Source organism: Streptopelia decaocto (genome assembly GCF_964273445.1).
Source record: "Streptopelia decaocto genome assembly, chromosome: 1".
NCBI classification, from domain to species: domain Eukaryota; kingdom Metazoa; phylum Chordata; class Aves; order Columbiformes; family Columbidae; genus Streptopelia; species Streptopelia decaocto.
The window spans coordinates 85,444,718-85,451,063 of record NC_138663.1 but is presented as its reverse complement, the minus strand read 5'-3'; positions in this window follow the sequence as shown (position 1 = coordinate 85,451,063).

Sequence of the window (6,346 nt, the reverse complement as noted above, 5' to 3'; positions counted from 1 at the left end):
GCACTCCGTACACACACTGGCATCGATCTTGTGAACATAAATACCTGTGTGCAGCTGACAGCAACCAGAGCACAGACCAACACAGGGTTCTGCGGGGGCTTGCCACACCAGCCCCAGGCTTCACTGAAGCCCCAGCCTCGTATCCTCATGGCTAAATCACAGCCAGTATGAGTCTGTCTGAGTGCTTCTGCCATGAGTTTGTGTTGTGGCATCCAGCTTGCCCCTCTCTCTGAGGCTCAGCTCCCTGGTAGCAGCATTTGCCAGGTGCCAATTTTCTTATTTGCCTCTCTTGAGGCTGGTTGTGTTGTGGATTTCAGAAGAGTTTGGGTTTAAATGTATTTGATCAAGGGGCATCTGCACTGCTCTGAAAGTCTTCCATTCTGTTTACTTTGGAAAGGGCACAGCTTTTAAGACCTCCATTAAGAAAAAGGAAGCAGAGGTAGCAGATAAAATTACTTCAGACCTTTGGTATGACTGAAAAAATTAATGAGAGATGCACAGTGCAGAATGAAAATATTGCTGCAAATTGTCTTGCCAGGTGGCAAACAGTGGGCAGGAACATAGGTTTCCCTTTGCCCTTCACCTAAAAACCACCCTTTTTATTTTCCTGTTCACTTCAGCCGTGACTCAATTTCAGTCAGAGAGGATGTGAAGATTAATTAATTTGTAAATAAATTAATTTATTTTTTTTAATTTTTTTATTTTTTAATTTTTTTAAATTTAGGAAGATGGCAAGAGTGAGATAAGTACTGATCATTATTATTACAAGTTTTCATTTTAATTTTAAATGTGTTTTAACCCTGTTTTTTTCCTAAAGAAAAGACTCAGAAAACTGACCCTGAGTAGAGCAGAACAGAAATACTTGGACACACACCACTCTAACTTCTGGCAAAGGAATGAGGTTTAGGGGGTTGTAAAAGAGAGGGTATGGAGAAGTGTTCATCACTGCTTGAGGAGCAGGAGATCTGCCAGCATGAGCACAGAAAGTGTAACGATTCTTGTGCATGATTCCTTGCAACCTCTCTTTGGGTATTATACATGGGACTTTCACATCTGGATGCAGAAAAGGGAGGAGGTACGACAGGACCTGAATGGCTCTATCGCTGATGTCTGACTTTTGCCAGTCAGCCTCTGCCAAGAGGTAACCATGGATTCTTGTCAGGAATTTGGGTTAGTGATGGTAACTCTTATTGCATTACTGGGGGCTCAATTTCTTCTGGGGAGCTTGCTGCTCCTCTTCTTGAAGGCGGTGGGCTTGTCAGATACAATGGTGCCAGCAGCCCAGCGTCCACCATGGTGCCCACCTGTACCTGGTAGAGTGGGGAGAAGCGTCACTGCAAGCACCCTGTGGGACTTGTCCATGGTTCTCCCCATCCTCCAGGGGTTTGTTCTGGAGGACTTGTGAAGGCAGAGGTGGTCTTTGTGCTTAACAGCCCCTGGCAGGGCTCCCCTCAAAGGGAGCCAACATTTTGTTTATGTGGGTTGCTGACGCTGCCCTTGCCTCTGTCCCCTAAATTAGAAATTTAGGGGGTTGGTTTTTGTTTGTTTGTTTATTTTTTGACAAACAGGAGGGCTGTTGTGTATGAAAGCATTTGTGCATTCACCCAAGGGGCATTTGTGTACCTCCCCTCAAAGGCTTTTTGTGGAAGGTGGGTGTGTGACAATCTGGTCTGTTGGGTGGACCGACATGGATGGACAGATGGCTGTTCAGATCTGCTTCTTGCAGGGCCATACCTTCATAGAATGTCCTTGGGTTGGAAGGGACCCACAAGGATCATTGAGTCCAACTCCTGTTCCTGCACAGGACAAGCCCACAGTTCACACCATGTGTCTGAGGGTGTTGTCCAGTCTCTTCTTGAACACTGTCAGGCTTGGGGCCGTGACACCTCCCTGGGGAGCCTGTTCCAGTGCTCCACCACCCTCTGGGGGAAGAACCTTTTCCTAATGTCCAACCTAAACCTCCTCTGGCACATCTTCCTGCCATTCCCTTGGGTTCTGTCATTGGTCACCAGAAAGAGGAGATTGGTGCTTACTCCTTCTCCTCCCCTTGTGAGGAAGCTGTAGCTACCATGAGGTCTCTTCTCAGTCTCCGCTTCTCTAGGCTGAACAAAACAAGTGACTTTAGCCACTCCTTATATGGCTTCTCCTCCAGACCCTTCACCAGCTTCATGGCCTCCTCTGGACACTTTCTCGCAAAGGCTCCGTGCTGACAGCAGCCATTGATGGTTGCACCTGCCTCTTGCCACGGCTGGACCAGGACCCCTGGGACGAGGCCCTGGCTCTGCAGGACTACGGTGCAGTGCAAGCTGGAGTAGTCAGAGGAGTCCCATGGTCCATGTCAGTAGCCGCAAATGCAGCTCTCAGCTCACTGACATCCTCCTTGTCTCCTTTTTACCCCCTGGAACAGTTACTCATTTTCCTTCTGTGACCTCTGTCCCTCTCTGCCATCCTCTCCATGGGTGTCTGTCCATGTTCCCACCTGCAAGGCTCTTCTTTCCTCACCCCTTTTCCTAGTAGTAGCCGCTGCTTAGCTGCAATACTCAGAAGAAAACAACTGCTTTCTCTACTGGTTCCTCAGCCACCCATCTCTTGGGTGTTTCTCTTCAGGGCTGCTCCAGTTTTCGGCACACATTCCTGACAGTGCAGCATGGAACGGGGCTGGATTTTTATCTGTCTTCTCTACAGGTGGCAGGCTCTGCCACTGCCAGGGAAAGGAGTTCATTTGCAATAAAATCCTTTGTGTGATGTGCAATTATATTTGTATCATGATTAATTCAATAGTCACTGAAATGTCAGCTGGATTCGAGAGCTCTGACCCCTATATAGGTAACAAGAACATCCGGAATTTCTGTAGCACTTGTGCATGCATTAAAAGCAACTCTAAGCCCTCCTGCTTTGAGACACAAGTGAAGCCCCAGCCCCTTCAGATCAGGAGGAAATGTTTCTGGGGAGGTTTTGCCCTATCTCCTGCAGGTTTCCCTGCATCTGCTTCTGAAGCATTTAGCACTGGCTTTGTCACGTGGGAAGACGGATGATCTGTTGTGTGGGAGCAGAAGTGAGAAGGAGGCTCCTGGTGACCAAGCGTGATCACTTCATGGTGCTGTCTCATAATCCCTTGTGAAAGCTTCTCAAGTGCCAACTAAAACTGGTTAATTTTATTGTCCCCACTAGTCTCCCTGGCAGGCTGCCTCAGAACCCATTGCCGTAGTGGTTAGAAAGTTGTTTTTTTTTTATTTCCAGCTTAAATGTATTCATAGCTTGTCTATATTCTCTTGCTCCTGTGCCAGTGTGACTTCAGCTGATGTTATTCTTCCTCCCTGGCGTTTATTCCCCTTAAGTACAGACTTCACTTTGCTTAACTAACCAAACCAGCCCCCTTCTGCATTGTGAGTTCTCCATGGCTCATGAGCTATCCAACAAGCTTGCTCTTGCACTTCAAAGTAAGCTTTCTTGGCTAAAAATGAGCACAGTTCTCTTCCACAGGTGAAGTCTGATGAGCCATCTTGCATAGCAATAGTAACACGTACCTATAGCTACTAGAAATGCCTCCCGGATTGTGTATGTCTTCTCGATGCCTTGGTAGGTGCTTACAGTTATTATATGAATCACTGGTGATCCTGAGTCTTTCTTCTTTTCTGCTGCTCGTAATCAACAAGGCTCCAGTTTACAGCTAAGAAAGTCTTGATTTTAGGTCCTATGTGCCTTTCCCCTTTTTCTTTGTGCTACTAACTTTAGTCTCTTTGCTAAGGCATCAGCAGATACCTTCAAGGCCACCTATGTGCTCCTGTGTGATACTGTCATACAATTTGGCAAAGTGTCTGGGTTTTATTTATTTACTCATGCATTTATTTTTTTGCAGTCTTTGTTTTCCCTTATTAGTAAGGGTTGGATATCATGAGGCTAGCATCTCTACTTCCACCTGATCATTATGGCACCAGCAGTTGGAGATGGATGGTCTCTATTCTATTCCACTTCCTTTGTATCTCTGTTCTTTTTTTTTTTCCCTTCTAAGTTTGCATTAAGTGCCTTTAGGATTCTAAACCCAGCCAGCCAAAACAGCCAGATGTGAGGAGACAGCAGGAATAATAATAATAATAATAATAACCCAAGTGGAATTTCCTCATGGGACCATTTTTTGAAGGGCTATCTTTAAAAACTAAAATTCTAGGAAAAAAAAAAATAAAGTTACATTTAAGAGGGAGCTGAGAAATAAAGTCACTTTTTGGGAGTGTTTTGGAACGTAGAAAAATGTTGCAAACTCAAACAAGCAATTTTAACCTAGACCCTGCAGTGAGGTCTGTTTTAAATCCTGTTGTTCCAATACTAGAGTGGCTGCCATGCGAGTGACATTTGCCTGTGGGATTTTACACTCCTACCCCATGGAAGCACACATTTGTTTCCCAAACAAACTTTGTTTCCTGCAGCTCCCTCTGTGGTCTCATGTGCTTTCAAGTCCCTGTCAAGTCACCAGGTCTCTTCTTCCCCTTTCCACCCTCCCCGGTAGTTTAGCACTGTGCCACCCTGCTTCCCTCTCTGATTCATAGATTCTTGAAGCCTGAAGGGACAGGCCTAATCACGGCGTTTGGCTTCTCGAGTGGCCAAGAACCACCTCACCCCGTTCCTGTACCTGCTCTCCAACTTCTCTTGGAGACACCTCATCCAGGTCTGGAGTAGCACAAGCTGGAAAACCCAGGTATCCTCTCACGTTCACACTCTCCCCTGAAGGTTGGCATCTCAGTTCCAGTTCCATCATTAGGTAGCTGCAGGTTTTCTGCTGGGCTGAAGAGCCCTCTGCTGTCAGAAGCCTTATTCCCATAAAGGTAACACCAGCCCATGCAAGTGGAATGACCTCAAACACAAGTCACGACTTCATGTTTATCTTGTAGTGCCAGTCAGTGCTTCCAGGCTTCACGTCATCCTTGTTGCTCCCTTCTCAAATTCTTTTATTCTTTAATGCCTTTTTTAGCGTCCTTAACTCAGATTTCACAATGGTTTCACTATGGTGATACAGGGGAGAAACTTTACCTCCCTTCTTGGTGGACGCAAGCTGGTGCCTCCATGTGTAACCCATCACCACAGCTGAGGAATTACTCATTTACTTTGTTATCGCCCAATCCCCTAATTCTTTTTTGGAGTCACTCCAGAGTTCCCAGAGAACAGTGTTCCATCTTGAGAGAGCTCAGACTACATTTATGTCCCCGGATGAATGTCTTTCTGCTTTCACTGCAGCCAGAAATACTTACTGTTTATAAATAAACACCGCACCAACAGTTATGGACTGCTCTGCACATCTCATCTTTCTCCATCATTTATCACCTTTATTGTCCTCTGGGTCCTCCAAAAGCTTCATCAACACTGGTTTAATACCTTCTTTCTGATCATTAATTACATTACTAATGAGCATTAGTTTCAGAACAGCATCCTACTCAAAATAATTTCATATCCTGGGGTCTCTTTTTCCCCTCATTACTTGAAATCTATCAGTGAACTAAAATTTATAATATTGGCCCTTTTGTTTTTTATTTATTTTAATCAGGGAATAGTCTTTTGTGGCTAAGATAGATACCTTGTGCTGATGTAACTTTTAAGTTGCTATAGGGTCTTTGTTAACCCAGTTCATGATTTAATCAGAAAATATTACAGCTGTTGGACAGGAACAATTTTGAAAAAGTGAGACTGAAAAAAATATAAAAGCAAATACATCCATTTTTATTTTTAAATTTATTGCATTTTTGATGTCAATGCCAGTTTAACTGTTTTACAACTGTGCATATCTCGTTTACTGTTTACAAATATTGGCACAAGGCTATTTCCTCAGTGTTATACAATGCTTTAAAAAGTGCAGTGAAAGGTACACAGGGCTTCAGGGCTACTGACAAAAACATTTAAAGATGAAGCTCCCGCTAACTTTAATGGCTCTTATTTTCACGATAAATTTTCAAATATGGAAAACTGAGTGTACAACAAACCAACCCCCATAAGTTTCTATTCTGTGTGTAGCTCATGCCTTCTCATCCAGCTTAAGTCATCCATCAGGTTTTCCAGCCTCTCTCCACCTCATTCTGCCCCCCACCCTCTTTAGACGCCCCTCTCCCTTTTAAGCAGGGACCTTACTTGCTCTAAGACCCAGACTTGCAAGACTCAGGAGTACCACTGAACCACATTGCTTTGGTGCTTCAGCTACTCCCGTCTGAAGGTGGCAGCTGTGGAAGGAGTGAGAACAGAGTTTGTCTCTATCGGATGGAGAAGGATGACTTGGAGCCAAACCCTGCACATCTTGAAAAAGACACTGTTTGACTTCCACATTGGGAACATCCAATCCTCTTTTTCTCCATCACAGACATCT